At 34.1% G+C, this 17,750-nt stretch overlaps 2 long non-coding RNA genes across 8 annotated transcripts; both read left to right on the forward strand.

Moving 5' to 3' along the window:
• Positions 1-270: 270 nt before the first annotated feature.
• On the forward strand, positions 271-4,702 carry LOC110693826. 6 transcript variants are annotated; one of them, XR_002505687.1, is made up of 5 exons: positions 272-518; positions 681-717; positions 871-4,048; positions 4,144-4,313; positions 4,423-4,702. It is a non-coding gene; the product is annotated as an uncharacterized LOC110693826 (long non-coding RNA). The 6 variants fall into 6 exon arrangements; XR_002505686.1 differs by having other exon boundaries at positions 871-2,424; positions 2,527-4,313; XR_002505688.1 differs by having other exon boundaries at positions 273-518; positions 871-1,174; positions 2,033-4,313.
• A 4,947-nt stretch (positions 4,703-9,649) lies between these two features.
• LOC110693828 lies at positions 9,650-13,939 on the forward strand. Of its 2 annotated transcripts, none has more exons than XR_002505691.1 (3): positions 9,650-11,111; positions 11,373-11,438; positions 12,971-13,939. It is a non-coding gene; the product is annotated as an uncharacterized LOC110693828 (long non-coding RNA). The 2 variants fall into 2 exon arrangements; XR_002505692.1 differs by having other exon boundaries at positions 11,373-11,433.
• Positions 13,940-17,750: the final 3,811 nt, after the last annotated feature.

Raw genomic sequence — 17,750 nt, forward strand, 5'->3', positions numbered from 1 at the left:
CAATATTAAGTAGAGGTATTCATGAAGTTCTCTAGTCAATCTCTAGTAGAAAGGTAAAGGGGCTTGCACATGATATTATAAAATCCTATAATCCTAGTTTCAAAGGCGTTGAGACTGGAACGCCTTTGAAACTAGGATTATAGGAACTTATAATATCATGTGCAAGCCTCTTTAGTTAAACGAGTTAGTGTTGAGGGTTTTCGACCCGTTTAGTTAAACGGGTTGACGCGACACGACACGAATACTTAAATGGGTCGCGTTAGTGTTGAAAATTGTAACACGACCCAACCCGCTTAATAAACAGGTCGTGTTCGTGTTTACCCGTTTACCGTTTACCTGTTTATATATATAAAAAAAACGAATATAATAAAATGGCCCAAAAACATAAAATAAACCTAACTTCATTTCTCCTTACATCCGTCATACATCAATGAAATTAACCTAACTATTTTCACATTTCATTCTATGGTCTCTCTCTCTTCACAGCCGTCACACTCACTCTCTCTCAACTTCTCAAGGTAAGTTCCTCACTTCATCTCCTTATGAGTTCATCGTCATTTCATCACCTTCAATTCATTTATTTTTATTTTTGTTCTTCATTTGAGACGTTTCATTGTTTATATATTATTGTATTATTTTTTTGATTTTTCATCTAATTTATTTTAATATTTGTTTTGTAGATCATTCGGATAATATGTCATACTTCATATTCTTAAGGTAATTTCTCATTTTCTAGTATGATTTTTAATTTATTTTGTGTTTATTTGTTTCATGCATGTAGATCTATATAATTTAACTTTTTAAGTTTTATGTTCATGTATTAGTTTCTACATCTTTTCCTAATTAGCTTCCTTAATTCGTGTTTTGTAGATGGATTCTGGACCAAAATCCACTCAAATTGATGGGGAAGAAGGTGACCTAGAGCTTGAATTTGTTAAGGAAACACGAGCTAAATCGGTTAAACAACAAAAGGGAAAGAAAATCGGCCACACTTACAAGCCTGATAAGAATTTTAAGCGATGTAGAAAGCTTACCTCTAGTGTGTGGGTGAATTTTACCATTTTAGAACCTGACCCTGATGGTAATTTGTGGTGTAAGTGTAAGAATTGTGGCCAGATTTATAGTGCTGATAGTAAGTATGGTACTGGTAATTTGCTTCGACATTCTACTAGTTGTAAGAAGAAATCCTACCTTTAATACTGAAGTTTTTCGTAATTTTCTTGCTGTTGCTATTGTTAAGCATGGGTTGCCCTTTCAATTTGTTGAATATGAAGGGATTAGGAATGTATTCTCTTACTTGCAACCTGACGTGAAATTGTTCTCTAGAAACACCACAAAAAATGATATAATTAAACTTTACAATATGGAGAAAGTAAGACTTGGTGCTGCCTTGCATGAAGTTTCTGGGAGAATTTCTTTAACACCTGATTGTTGGTCATCTCTTACCACTGATGGATATATATCACTTATTGCACACTATATTGATGAGTCTTGGACTTTACAAAAAAGGATTTTGAACTTCTCTTTAATGCCCCCACCCCATACTAGTGTTGCTATGTCTGAAAAAATTTACACATTGCTAAAAGAGTGGAGAATTGAGAAAAAAATAATGTCAATGAATTTGGATAATGCTTCTGCAAATGATGTGTTTGTTGATTGTTTGAAAGGAAATCTTGATTTGTTGTGTGATGGGACATATTTTCATATTCGTTGTTGCTGTCATATTCTGAATTTGGTAGTCCAAGAGGGACTTAAGGAGGTTGATGAGGCTGTTTGTAAGGTTAGAGAAACTGTGAAATATTGTAAGGGTTCAGAGTCTAGGAAACAAAGATTTCTTGATTGCGTTGCTTAACTCGATGGAACTCTACTTATATGATGTTAGAGAGTGCTATATTTTACAGAAAGGATTTTGTTCATCTTCATAAAACTGGTACTAACTATGTGCATTGTCCAACAAATGAGGAGTGGTCTAGGCTTGAGAAAATTTTCAAGTTTTTGAAAGTTTTTTATGATTTTACTTGTGCTTTTTCAGGTTCAAAATACCTTACTGCGAATCTCTACTTTCCTAATGTTATGAAGGTAAGATTGTTGTTGAAAGATGAAATGGAAAGTGTTGATTCTTTTGTTAGAAAGATGGCCCTGAGAATGTGGGGTAAGTTTGAGAAATATTGGTCTGATTTCTCTCCCATTATGGCTATTGCTGCGGTTATGGATCATCGATAAAAATTTCAGTTGATGAGTTTTGTATATGCCAAATTATATGATTCAAATGCCTCTTTTGAGGTGTCATGCTTGAAAGACAAGTTATTTGAGTTGTTTAATTCATATGTTACTTCTTCAACTCAATCAAATGGTGGATCATCCACACCTTTTAAAACTAATGATGGTGGTGTGAACTTTGTTCCTGCTGATGGCTTCATGAAGGTATATTGCCTATTTACTTTTTTGTTTATTATTAATTATTATTACTATGATTATTATTTATTAGAATTATTTTTTTTACTTATTGTAAATATGATTAATTAGGACTTTGATGATTTCTCCGGAGGGGAATTTGCTAGTACTCCAAAATCTGAACTTGAAGTATGTTAAATTGTGACTCAAAATCTAGTAGGGCTGACTTTGAACGCTTATATCTCTAAAACTACAACTGATTTTGAGATGATTCAAGTTGGAGGTGATAGCTTGGTTCAAGAGCTTTCCAACGATAGGTCATATGCCCAATTCTAATAAGAAACGAGAAAGTTATGACCGTTTTACAAAAACCTGACGAAGCTAAAAATTTGCAACGAGGCTGCGAGCTATAGCTCTATGCGAGTGAGCTATAGCTCGGCCCTATGAGGACTTGCGGCAGGCATGAGCTAGCTTCCGAGCTATAGCTCGGTAGTTAGGTTATTCCAGGATAATTTATGGAATATTTCCTAAAATTATATCTTTTCTATGACGGTTATTTGAGTATACTTGGGGAACAATCTTAGTGTTTTATTAGGGTTTCCTTGTGTTATAAAAGAACCCTTTAGTTGATCAATTAGATCATACCTTATTGAGCCATTAGATTTAAGACTCCTTGTATTATTCTCTTGTTTCTTTCTCCATTATAGTGAAGAAGCTCTCTAATCCCCCACCCGTGGATGTAGGTCTATTTTGACCGAACCACGTAAATCCATGTGTTGTTTGTTTATCTTCTTTATTGTTTTTCTGAATTCTTATTTTTAATTGATTTGTTCCGCATTAATCAAACCCAATTACACCATTATTTCCTAACAAAGTATTCTTGGAGGAGTCTTTAATTGCTCGTGTCAATGAATTGGACATCCTTGATTTTTGGAAATTAATTCAATTTCGCTTCCCCATTCTTTCTCTTATGGCTAGAGATATCCTATGTATGCCTATTTCAACTGTCGCTTCAGAATCTTCATTCAGTATTGGTGGGAGGGTTTTAGACCCTGTTAGACCATCATCACTCATGGTGTAAAAATTTATACCACCCTTCTCTCTCTACCACTTTCTCACTCCTCCACATCATCTATACCACAATACAATATATTTTCTCCAAAAATCACCCCACCCATGGTATAAAAAAAGTTTACTATTTTGTTTTATGTTTAAAATAACTAATTACTATTTATAAAGTTAATTAAATAAAATAAGCAATTTATGTAGAAAAAAGTGAATTTCAAAAATATATAAAACTACATCAATATGGGTGTCTATGTGTATGTCTTGAAAAATTATGAACAATGGTAATTTTTTCTTAAAATGCAATTGAAAAAAATAAATAAAGATGTATGACAACCAGGCCACATGGCATGACCTGGTTGGTTCATGTTTCACGTGGAACGAAATAAAAGTTTACCATGGGATGGTATATACCATTTGATGGTATAGTTTTATGCCACCAAGGTAGTAAAAATTTGCAACTTTTGGATTAATATTTACACCGTGGTATAAAATTATACCACGAGTGTTGATGCTCTTAGGAGCTCTTTAAAGCCATCTGCTGTGGAAGCATTGATATGTCTAAGAGATTGGTTGTATGGGCAGCAAGGTGATTTTTTTAACTTGTTATTTATTTATATATAAAATTATTGCAGTATTAGTTATGATTCCAATAGCCTTATTCTTGTTTATTCTTCTATTTAGCTGATGAGATTGTTGGGGTGGAGGATATATGTGACAACATCATGAATTTAAAGCTTGATATTGATGACACTTCATGTCCAAGCACTACACCAAGTCCTGTTTCGGGTAGTGCTGGAAGTGGGAGCACTCCTTGTTCAACTTCCAAACCTGCCGTTAATGTTCTTGATTAGGTGATCAATCTCATACCTTTTTTTGTTATTATTTATAAATCATGTTCATTACTTGCTGTTTTTTCATTCTTTATTTATTATTTTTTAACTTGGAATTTTGTTTTGTTAGGTACCCTTGCAAGAGGAGGTGGCTTGAATTGGTGGCATATGAAATTTGGAATTCAAGTGGAAGTTGTCAATCTTGTCGTCACAAATCAGCTTATGGAATGAACATTTTGGTTTTTTTTTGAACAATTAAGTGACATGTAATATTTTGAACAATTAATATTTTGGGCAAACTTTAATTTCTGGTTTGTAATATTTTGGCCTTTTGGGCAAACATGGCTACTATGGTTTGTTTGGCAATGTTGAAAATATTTGGGCCAAGTGAGCCTATTTTTGTGGGTTAATTGAGATAATCAATTTGTTTTTTTTTTTTATAATCAGGTTATATTTACTTAACAGGTCATTTATTATACAGGTTAAAATTTTTAACACGAACACGACCCGTTTATCTAAACGGGTTACACGTGTTAAATTCGTGTTACCCGTTTAATAAACAGGTTGTGTTTGTGTCTAGCCTATATGACCCGTTTAGTAAACAAGTCGTGTCAGAGTTTGGGGTTCTTCAACCCGTTTATGATGGACCCGAACATGAACACGACACGACCCGTTTGCCAGGTCTAAATTCATAAGTCACAATTTGAGAATGTACCTCTGCAAAATAAACAAGAAATTTTTAATCGTTGGCACTCATCCCTTCGAAGTTGTATCGAAAGATCTTTTGGAGTTTTGAAGCAGAGATGGAAGATACTTGTCAAAATGTCAAAATATAGTGTTGAGACACAAATACAAATCCTGGTTGCTACATTTTCCCTACACAATTTTATTATAATTAATTCACCAACTGATCCCCTTTTACGAGTATTGGAGGATTATCCACATTTAATTCCATCATTCGAGCTGCCAGATATTAATCATGCTGGATCAAATTAGTTTAATAGAGAAGGTGATGGTATTGAAATGAAAGCTATTCGTGACCATATAGCTGATAGTTTATGGAAAGCTAGACTCCGTAATTATATATTGTAATAAAACGATTTGGGTATTTTTTCATTAGAGAAACTTTTAGCTTATTAAGCAAATAAAAGTTCTTACTTAAAGGTTTGTATACACTCATTTATTTTAATTTATTTATTAATTTTATAGATTGTACACTTTCCTTTCGGATGTATTTGATAGTAATCAAGAAATTGTGTACTTTATTTTATAAACCAAACCTTAAATTTTTGGTTTTAAAATTTGACTAATAATATAAATATAATTTATGCAATAACATTTAGAAACTCAACAACTAATTTACCAAACATTACTATTTAAAATTAAAACATTCTAAGCTAATAGTTAGTTGTCAGCTTACAGCTAGGTGTACAGCTGACAGCTAACACAACTACTTTTGCCGAATACGCCCATATTTGTACAACAAATTATCTAAAAATTCGTTTAGTGAAAAATAAATTAGATGTTATAGATTGAAATTTGGCTATACATTTTGGTATGTTCTTCAAATTATTGTTGATCATCCTATAAATTCATATGCTCAAATGTTGCGGGTGCATTAGGAACTGAAATTTTTCACATCAAAACTCTAAAAAAAATTTGGATGATCAACCCATAGAAAGATATATATATCAAAACTCTAAAAAATTCAAACTCTAACCGATTTTTCATAAATAAATAAGCGCATTATAAAAAAAAAAAAAAAAAAAACTAGGATCAGATGATTATAGGGAATATTTCAAGCATTATCCCAAACTTGAACCCCACTGTGATCATACACTTAAGTATGGTGGCGTCCAAAGGGAAGGACGCTACAGCAAAAGAGTTGCCAACAAGTTTTAGGAACTTGTAAACCGTTCATAGGGTGAGGGTTACACCCCTTAACGATCCAGGAGATTGTTAACTCCAATAGGTCTGGAACCAAGACAAGAAGTTCGGGGATGAAGGTACAAATCCAAACTAAAAGAGAAAGGATCTGCCCTAATGATAGGCCTCTACTTTATTCTGCTCGTATTCATGTGCGCTTTCTGACTAACATGCAATCAATAGGTTAACCCTAAACCTGTTTAATCTATGTTGGTTGAATATTAATGCACAAATAAATCTATTATTGGCGATCACTTGAATTATAATCATATTAACCCTAAACAAGATTATTAATTATCTTATTAAGCGTGATTACAAGTACAAATTCCCTTTAAACATGCATAAAAGGCGTGATCAAGCAATAACAATAATAAGAATCAAGCAACATGATAATAATCATAATAATTATAACAACAATTATAAAAATAATCATAATAATAATATAAATAACCATGTTAAAAATAAAGCATAATAATAGCAAGACCCTAGGCATGATACTAACAAGATTAATAACAAACCCTGCATGTCACTAAACATCAAAGATCAAAGCTTTAGCCCTAACATGATATTAGGAAAGAAAATAGGAAGCAACATAGAAATCATAATTGATATTAAAAACTTATTCTTTACCTTAAACATGATACTAAGAAAAGCATCCTAACATAATACTAGGAAAAGCATCCGAACATGATACTAAGAAAAACATCCTAACATAATAATAGGAATCAAAATAACAATCTAGGCATGATTTCTGTATCATAATATCAATTAAACAATTAAAGAACTTACTTGGATGCCTCGTATCTCTTATTAATAACAAAATACACGCATTAGTAACTTCAAGGAAAATATAAAATCAAAGAATTAAATTAGATAATTGAAATAGAGATTTGGGACCAAACCCTCAGAAATATCAAACCTTTCATATCTAGGGCGAAGGCAACTTCGAACTTGGTTAGGTGTGTTTAGAGCTAGTATATGAGGAATTTTGTTTGTAAAAGGCTAGGCTAGAAAGAGGGAGATAGAGAATAAGCTTTAGCTTAGAGAGAGAGAGAGAGAGAGAGAATTAGAGAATACAGGTTGAGAGTTGTTGAAAAACGGAGGTTCAGGGACCCTATTTATAAGAAAATAGTCCGGAATCGATAAAAACGAATCAGAGTTCGAAAAGGAATAAAACATCCTCTTGTCGCCAACGATAGGGTCTTGTCTCCAGGCAACGATTTTGTCGCCAGGTGACAGGCTTTGTCGCTAAGCGACAAACCTGTCGTTTGGCGATGCATGACATTTTTTGCGGATTTTGTTTTTATCATATCGTTTGATCCAGAATTCCAAATAAGTTATATAATATGTCGTTATAAATATCTTAAAGTCTACTTTCTAACCAATTGGAATTAGATTAAAATCTTTTGTAGATAAAAAGATATGGACGAAATAGTGGAAGGGTGTTAGTTTTGGATAGAGTTTTGTATCTCATTCATATCTTTTTCGTTATAGCTCGGAATTAATATTATAATATATCATTGGAAATATAATTTCAATATCTATCCAACCATATAAGATTTGAATAAATATTATGAGGCAAAAAGATAATATCTGAATATATTCCATTTCGTACAAAACAAGGATTCTCAAAAGGAGTAGTTTTATTCAATTTCAAACTCTTTGAAACATTATTATCAATCCTAACTCCATTAGGATTTAAGAGAATATTCTAGAGTATTCTAGAAGACTATAAAAAATCTTAATAGCTTTAGGAATGATAATTAATAATAGGCCCTCCTCTAGATCATTGGGTCGTATGTAAGAACCAAACCGGACCCAGTTTAGTTTTTTTTGCCATAACTTCCTCATTATGCATCGGAATTGGGCTTATAATATATCGTTGGAAAGCTCTTTTTGAGCTCTATCTAACTACACTATTATTGGACCCTTATCATAGACCAAACTAACTGGAATTCACGTTTTTCATAAATAGGGTAAGAAAAGAAATATTTTCAAAAACAGAAAGAAGAGATATTTTAATAAAAACATCCTCATCACTAAATTTTTCACACTTTCACCTCGTTTGATAATCAAATGACATGAAATGTATTCATCACTGGGTTTGGTTTTGGGGAGACACATTTGGGTGTCTACAATGATTCTCCAAATTCTCACCCAATCATAACATACAATGGAGATCGTGTGTTTTTTTCTTTAATTTTGAAGATGAAAAGTAGTGTTCAATAATAGTCTTTTTTTATTCCTTGAAGTAACCCACTTTTCAAAGTCTTCTAGAGTATGAGTAAAGTAAAAGTCCCTAACCTTTTTTGTTATCAGTGATATTACCAAGTCAACCTTGTAGTCCCTAAACTATTCTCTTTAATCAATTAATTTGATAAGTCCCTAAAGTACTGTATTCAAATAATAATTAAACTTTGTCATATAATTTTAAATGGTCCCTTACCTATTAATGACAAGGAAAGTTCCCTAAACTATTTGGCCGGAATTAATACTCCTTGGTGGCTAAGGGATCAATTTGCCTCACTCAATAGTTAAGGGACTAAAATACTACAAATACGTTTGTTTTAGGACCGCGTTTCACATCAACTCAAGTATTTTCAATAATCCACAATTCAAGCTGCTATGCAATGGTATATGGTAGCCAACAAAGACCTATAAACCTAAATTATACATCTTAAATTTCTCACCAATTTCATGGGAGCTCATCTTCACAAAATGTCCCATTATTTCCCATGTCCCAACATTTTACTTAACCATGAATCAATCTCCTGGAGTAAATGTTAGTAGTACTGTTTCTCCAATAGAAGATGTATGAGAAGCTCAACATCTAGAAGATCTCGATGATGATAAGACATTACAAGAGAAGACCCCAATGATAAAAAAAAAAAAGCTAGCTCATGGATTATATATGAAAATAAGACACTTGTTTTAGGCTACATCAATGCAGGAGGGAACGTTATCGTAAATACAAAATGAACTTAAACCGGTTTTATGGGCTGCATGTAATACCCTGTATTTTCATACGTATTTTCTAATTAATTAATTAGAAATTATTTTATAAAAAGGGTATTTTAGTAAAATTATTATTTGGAACCAAAATAATATTTGAATTTTGGCGCCAAAAGTATTTTGAAAACTAATCATTATTTTGGACAAGATTTATTATCTATTTATCTTTTTTTAAAAACCAAAATATTTACATATTTGGGATATTTTAATTAAAGTAAAATAATATTTTATTAATTATTTTAGATGGCTGAAAATTCCCAATAATTAGCTATGATTTCAAATTTTCCATGTATGGAAAATCTGATTTTTTTTCTTGGTTATTTACTGGTGAATAATTGGTATTTAACTAATTAAATAAATATTTATTCTATATTATTTTACTCCTTAAAATCGCACAAAATCTTCCTAAATAATCCTAGAGAAATCTGAAAATCTGAGCTATGGGAAGCTCAAGATTTTCGGCCCTGTCTAATTATTTTATGGGAATTTATTTTGGTAAAGTTGTATTTTTAATTATCTCCCTAAATCTCTTACTTTCCTTAATTCTATTTCTCCATCTTTTTAATATTTGATCATCAAATTCTCTTTCCTTTTATTCTTCTTAATCATTCCCCAAGTAATTCCAATTTTCTTATTATTTTTAATGAAAAACATACATTCCATATTTAATTATACACAATCACCTTAATATCAAAACCTTCCTTAATTCTTTTACTCACTTCTCTAAGTAATCGCTTAAACCCTACTTACTATAATTCTTCCTACATTTTCCTACCATGATTCATGCTTACACTAGCCTATAAATACCAGGGGTGTTCAAAAAACCCGACCCGATTGTCCCGACCTGATTTCCTGATGACCCGGTAAATACCCGATGGAAAATTTGGGAAAAAAACTATTTTTTCGGGATGGGTATCCGGGTCGGGACATGGGCCGCATTTTTTATTACCCGGGTACCCAATTTCCCGAAAATAAATTAATACAAATATCTTTTCTAAAAAAAAAAACACTCTCTCAAACCGAGTCCAGCCCACTTAAAGTTTAGATATTCAGTTAGTGACTTAGGGTTTCTCTCTCTCTTCTGTCAGTTAGCACTGCTTTCTCCCTCTCTCTTCCTTGAACTTTTCTGATTCTCTTTGACTCTCTCTCTTCCTGCCTTCCTTCTTCAAGCCTTCTGAGTTCCTTCAATTCACAGATCCTATCTTCAAGCGACTCAATTCTCACTTCATGCGAAATCAAGTGACTTCAAGCGACTCAACCCTTCAGTTTGCCTTCGTTAATTTTGATGCCATTTATTCTCCTTTGTAATTTGGAGATTTTGTCTACTTTTCAATTTTTCATGTTTTGTTCTTTTATGTTATGGGTCTTCAATTGTACTATATTTTGTTCACTGGTTGTTTTTCATTCTCTTTATTTTGGGATTCCTAAATATTTTGGATCTATTTCATTGGATATTGTTCTACCCCTTTCGCTTGTATGCTGATACTATTTCGGATTCACGTATAAATACATAAATTTTTTACAAGTATAATGTTATTTAAAAAAAAAAAAAAGAAATCCGGGTACCCTATGTCCCGATGTGAATAATTCGGGTACCCGGAACCCGGGTACCCGAGATATTCGGGTCGGGGCATGGGACAAAGGGACAACTACCCGAAACTGTACCCGAAAACCCAGGTACCCGGATTTGAACACCCCTAATAAATACCCCTTCAATTCATGATCAAACCCTCACTCAAATTCTCATAATTCTCTCTTATTTCTCTCTCAAATTCTTTTTTTATTTTCTTTGCTCCTCCTTGCGCACCACCACCTCCTCTCCGACAGCCACTACCGCCGTCCTCCACCTTCCGGCACCATTTGCTGCCGCTAGCAACCCTTGTAGCTCCCTTCTCATCTTCTGCTTGGTTTCTTATCTTTTCTTCTTATTTTCTCTTATTCAATTAATTATAATTATTATGGGGAATTTATAAAAAAAATAAATTATTATGAGTTGTTTTAATTATATAAAATCATATTTTTAATGGTGGTTATGATAAATTAATTTAAAAGGTTCATGTACATATAGTTGAGAGGTTTTTAGTTTAATTATTTGTGATTATTTGTTAACCTTGTATTAATTAAGGTTATATTTATTTGTAGGGTGTGTTCGATCAAGATTCTTGAGGTTCCTTTTGTGTGGTTTTGCTAAGAAAGGATCAAGGTATGGTAAGTGGTTAGATACCTTGAAAGAGATTAGTTTGAATAAGCATGTTTGAATGATTTCTTATGATGATTGAATTGAATTAAATTATGATTATGAAATAAAAGTACGTTTAATTAAATTGGTTTTAATAAATAAATTGGAGTATTGATTTTATATCGTGTTTTAAATAAATTAATGTTTAAAAAGGTTTAATATTGAAAGCAAGTGGAATTTAATAAAAAGGAGTTTGAATTATTATTACTATTAAAAGTTGGAAGTATTGGGTTTAAAGAGGATTTATTGAATTATTATTATTAAAGTTTTATAAGCATGTTAGTAATCCCACTATGCGGATTTGGTTTATTTGATAAGACTTTGGACTTTGTATGACCGAGTCTTTCCTCAAGAATAGCCTTGTAATATAAGGAGACTAGATTTGGGGGTGTGCACACTTGGGAGAGGAATTAGTTTTAAGTAATTGGAATTGGATTTACTGGATATTAATATTGGTTATTGAAATTGGTTTTGGAATTTTGAGTTGGAATTATTGATTTAATTATTGGAATGGATGGAATTGATTTCAAAAGCATGTTTGCTAATTAAATTGAGTTAAATTATCTCACACTTATCGTACTTAGCATATTTTGCTAATTTGTATTTCTTATTTTGTTTTGGTTCGCCCTGTTTACCTTAATGGTAAGAAGTGTTGACTAATTTCAGGTGGAGTCAATAATTGAGCATTTGGAGTCCCGGGAATGGTTTCACCTAGATTAGGATTTGTAGGTCCTTGTATTTATTTTTGAGTACTCATGACAATGGTTACTATTTTTAGTTTATTATTAAATAAAGAAGAGTTTTGAAGTTTCCGTTGCAAAGTATTGGTTTATTTAGTAAGTTTGATTGGCCTTGCGTAATCACGCGGCGGTAATACACCTAAGTCTATCTCTACGGTGTAATTATATGTATTATACTAGTATTTCCGTAGAGGGATATTTGGGGGTGTTACAAATTGGTATCAGTTTTCAAGGTCCTAAAAAGATTAAAATTGGAATAAAAAAATGGTAGGAAGACTTAAGAAGGGCATATAGGATAGATAGAGTTTCACATTTGTGTGAGAGTCAAAAGCTTTATTTTTATATAAAACTATTTTCCTATTTGTGGAAAGATGAATGAGAAAAGTATGCTCGAGTTTTCTACAGAGGCCTATAATGGGTACGAATCTCTGTCTAGGAAAGGCTCGCCTCAACGTTGAGACGCTGGCTCGACCGTCCTATAATCATGATTCAAGTACGTATCTATTATTTTCGAAAATAAAAATAATTGAAATTATTTGAAACTTGAGTATGCGATTATGTGTGCATTAAAGTTGGTGTTAAAACACCTTAGGGAATGGTCAAGAGGTCCGAAATTCTTGGAGTTATTACCCATGGTTGGGTGATCTTGAGTTATGCTTGGTTGCTTGAGTTATGAATTTCTTATTGCAAATGGATTTTGAATTGAATTTTTTGTGTGATTTGAAATTTAATTAATTGTTTTGCATGTGTGTGTGAAACAGATGGAAAAGATGGATGAAATGAGACACCATTATTTTGAAATTCATTACTTGAAAGAGAGTGGAGTCTCAGTTAGTGATTTCATGACTGGAATTTGTACTTTAGCCTTGACCCTTAATGAGAAGTTTCGTGAGGAAGTCTTGACCCAACAACCTTGGATGGCTCTTTTGGCCTTGGCCCATTTGCCTAGAATTGAGAGATATCAACCTCTTTTTGATAAATATGGGGACGTGATCAAGGAAAATGGGATGTAGAATGAGAAGCATCATCATGAAGGGAAATGGTTGGCAAGCATGTCTAGCCTTAAGAGGGACTTGCACTGTGTGGAGCGCAAGTATGAACCTAGGAGAAAAGCTGTGAAAATTCCCAAGCCCCCAAAGAATTGCACCTATGGAGAAAATGACCAAATGTACTACCTAATTACCCAAATGTTTTTCTCTTACCCAAGGAAGCGTTATAAATATATGGAATCTAGTGATGAATCCATACCACCTCTTAGTAGGGGCAAGCATTACCGTTCTCCTACCCAAACTCCAAGCTACAAATCTTCAAAACGGCCTAGCCCAAAAGTCCATTTCCATGTTACAAAAAGGCCTAGAACTCGTTCTCGAATTGCAAAAGAAAGAGCCCAAAGCCCCAACGCTTCTTCAAGCTAACCTCATGGTGATGTAAGCCCAATAAAAAGCCTAAGTTACACTCCTAGCCCGGACAGAAATATAAGTAAATCTGTGTCAAGCTCATCAGGCCTTATTCTAAGCTATAGTGGTTACAACCCAACTCTCATGGCCGAACCAAGTAATAGAAGTGATGATCCAGATTATGATCCTATTGAAGATGGTTATGCTCGTAGTGTTGCTTGATTTAATGATTTTGAACTATGGTTTTTGTTTAATGTTTCAATAATTGTCCTAAATGACAAAGTTGTATTTTCATTTATTATTAATGAAATAAAATGAATTATTTGAAATTTCTCTATGTTATTAAGTGAATTAAATGCTTATATGATATAACTTGTTTTAATTTTTAAAGTATGATAATTAAACCCAGGAAGTATGTCTGCAAGAATGAGAGACCAAGTGAGAAATAAGCGCACTGGTTCCAAAGTTGGGAAGGTCCTTAGAAAGCTAACCCATATTACTGGGAACATCACGAAAGTGGTGAACAAAGGAAACCAAATCTTTGACCTTGACTCTTATAGTGAGGTTTTTAAGAGATTTGTTGCAGCCAAACCACCTGTTTACTTGGGAAAGAAGGACCCTGCCAGTCTTGAAAACTTGATTAGGGAGTTTGATAAGTTGTTTGATGCTATCAATTACCCAAGTGAGTTGAGGATGAATAATGGGGTTTACTACTTAAGGGAGGAAGCTACTTTATGGTGGGTCCAAAGAAAAGATGAGCTGTTGAAAAAGCCAAACTTTGGGTGGGATGAGTTTAAGGAAGCCTTGAGAAAAAAGTTTTACCCTTTCTACCTAAGAAAGCAAAAGTGCATGGATTTTACCAACTTAAGAATGGGGAACATGTCAATCAATGAGTACTACAACAATTTCAATGAGTTAGTTAATGAGGTTTGCCCCGGAAGTAGTCCCTACTGAAACCATCAAAGCTCAGAGATTTGAGCAAGGCCTAACCTTGACCCTCCAAGGGAAGCTAGGGGGAGTGACTTTTGAGACCTTGGATGAAGTGTATGGCCATGAAGCCCACCTGTAAGGAATCAAGGGAAGGGAAATGGAGCATGCTAGAGAGAAAAGGAAGAACCTGAACTCTTCTCACGGGGGTGAAAAGAGGCATAAGCCTAATGGGAGCTACCAAGGGAATTCTGGGGATAGGAGAGACAACAAGGGGAACTTTGGGAAAGGGAATGGAGGCCATTCGTCCAACCATAAGGGGAATGGGAACCAAAGGGGTGAGAGACCCAAGAGGAAGTATTTCTACAAGAGGTGTGAAAAAGACCAACCAGGGAAGGACTGTGAGGGGAACCTGATAACTTGTCGTTACTGTCGGAAGTTGGGACACCGTGAGTACGAGTGTTTCAAGACGGAAGCTGATGTTAAGTCTGGGAAAGTGAAAGAGTCTAGTGCACCTAGTAAACCACCTATTATAGAAGACCTACACCCAAGGCTGGAACTAGTAGCAGTGCGGGAGGTACCCCAAAAGGTCGTGTGTTCGTGATGAATAGCCGTCGGGCTGAGTCTGCTAATGATGTGGTAATTGGGGTTTTCATTATAAGCTCTTCTCCTGTGAAAGTCTTGTTTGATTCAGGAGCGTCTCATTCGTTTGTTTATAAGAAAGTAGTTGGGAGTCTCGGGTTAGAAAGTCCTGAGTCAGTTTCTCTAGATGTGTCTATTCCATTTGGGGAAGTGAGGAGTTGTTCGAGATTGTTTTTGAGTGTGCCTATTTCCATCTCTGGGGTAGAATTTCTGGCAGATTTGATCGAGTTTGATTTGAATGACTTCGATGTGATTCTGGGTATGGATTGGTTGGGAAAGTATGAGGCAAAGATTGATTGTCGGCTGAAAAGGTCACTTTGACTAGCCTAAGTAAGACCAAAGTAGTATATAAAAAGGGAGAAAAGTTCAAGATTGAGAATCGTGTCTACAATTCAACTACAGAAGCTGTTTAAGAAGGGTTTTCCTTTATTTCTGTGTAGTGTTCAAGAGATTGAAAGTGAGGAAAAGAAAGGTAAGGAGAGTATTTCTGTGGTAGAAGAATTTCTAGATGTGTTTTCAGATGAGATTCTGGGTATGCCACTAGTAAGGGATGTTGAGTTCACTATCGATCTAGTTCCTGGAACTAGACCTATTTCTAAGGCTCCATTAGGATGGCTCCAGCCAAGTTGAGGGATTTGAAGAGTCAGTTGGATGATTTATTGGAGAAAGGTTACGTTAGACCTAGTTCATCACCCTGGGAAGCCCCAATATTGTTTGTGAAGAAGAAGGATGGAAGTATGAGGTTGTGTATTGATTATCAGGAGTTGAACAAGGTGACAGTGAAGAATAAGTATCCATTACCAAGGATCGATGATTTGTTTGATCAGTTGAAAGGAGCATGGGTATTCTCAAATATAGATTTGAGATTGGGTTATCACCAGCTGAGAATTGCGGAGCAAGATATTGCAAAGAATGCTTTCGGGACCCGTTACGGTCACTATGAGTTCACAGTTATGCCATTTGGTTTGACCAATGCACCTGCAGTGTTCATGGATTTGATGCATAGGATTTTCAGGCCATACTTGGACAAGTTTGTAGTGGCGTTTATTGATGATATTTTGATTTATATAAATGATGAAGAAGAACATAAGGAGCATTTGAGACAAGTGTTATCATGTTTAAGGGAGCACCAGTTGTATGCCAAGTTATCTAAGTGTGAATTTTTGTTAGAGAAAGTAGCATTTTTGGGCCATGTGATTTCCAAGGGCGGAGTTGCAGTGGACCCAAGAAAGATTCGAGCTATGAGTGATTGGCCAACACCAAAGAATGTGTCAGATGTAAGGAGTTTCTTGGGTTTGGCAGACTACTACAGAAGTTTTGTGAAAGATTTTTCAAGGATTTCAAAGCCCATGACAAGTTTGATGAAAAAGGAGCATAAGTTCTTATGGAATCCAGAGTGTGAGGAGGCGTTTAAGATCTCGAAAGAAAGGTTAAGCACATCACTTGTGCTGGCTTTGCCGATTGGAAGTGATCTATATGATGTGTATAGTGATGCATCGAGATTTTGATTGGGATGTGTGTTGATGCAAAATCAAAGAGTGATTGCGTATGCTTCGAGGCAGTTGAAGATTCACAAAGGGAATTACCCAACCCATGATTTGGAGTTAGCTGTAATAGTGTTTTCCTTGAAGATTTGGAGACGTTACTTGTATGGGGTGACTTGTAGGATTTTCACGGATCATAAGAGTTTGAAGTACATTTTCACCCAGACAAATTTGAATGGGAGGCAGAGACGATGGTTGGAGTATATGAGTGATTAAACATTAGATATTCAGTATCATGAGGGAAAGGCGGAAGATGCTTTAAGCAGGAAGTCAAAACATTTGATGAATGTCATGGTAGTGCCAGACCAGTTGTGTGTGAAGGAGTTATGTCTTCGATAAGTGCAGATACTAGATATATCAAGGATCACTATTATGGAGATAATAAGTTTGTTCTTTGGATTGTCATTATCTGTTGCTAGACTATGATCAATGATCTTTGGACTAGTCAAATAGTCTAAAGCCCATTAGAATGGATCCTATGAGGTCACACACAAGGGTATTAGGTTAAGAAAGTTAGAGGCCCATTTATGAGCCTCATGAGTAAGTAACTAATCATGAATTGGATTGGGCTAGCATAGTTAGATTAGAGCTAGGTTTTGGGATTTATCATGGACTCTTATTTAGAGATGATATCTATAAATAAGATTCATGCCTAGGGTTGTATGAGACAACACAATTAACAATTAATTGTGAATCAATCAACCAGAAATCCCAAAACCCTCACACTCTCTCTCGAACCTCGCAACCCTATTTTTTGAAAATTTCGAAACCCTAAACCCTAATTTGAGAAATATGTGTTTTGGTTTTGATTTGATTTGATAGTTATGTGTTTAAAGAATTTAATCTATTTGATTTCATGCTGAATTATGAATTTTCATGAACAAATTATTTAATTTAAGAGTTAAATTAAATTGGGGATTAATTTCATGATGAACCCTAATTTCAAGATTGAATATGATTAAAATTTGAAATTATTTGGACCATATTAAGATTAATTTAATTTTAACAAAATATGTTTTGTTTTATTTAAA

The sequence above is a fragment of the Chenopodium quinoa genome, unplaced genomic scaffold, assembly GCF_001683475.1.
Source record: "Chenopodium quinoa cultivar QQ74 unplaced genomic scaffold, ASM168347v1, whole genome shotgun sequence".
Classification (NCBI taxonomy): domain Eukaryota; kingdom Viridiplantae; phylum Streptophyta; class Magnoliopsida; order Caryophyllales; family Amaranthaceae; genus Chenopodium; species Chenopodium quinoa.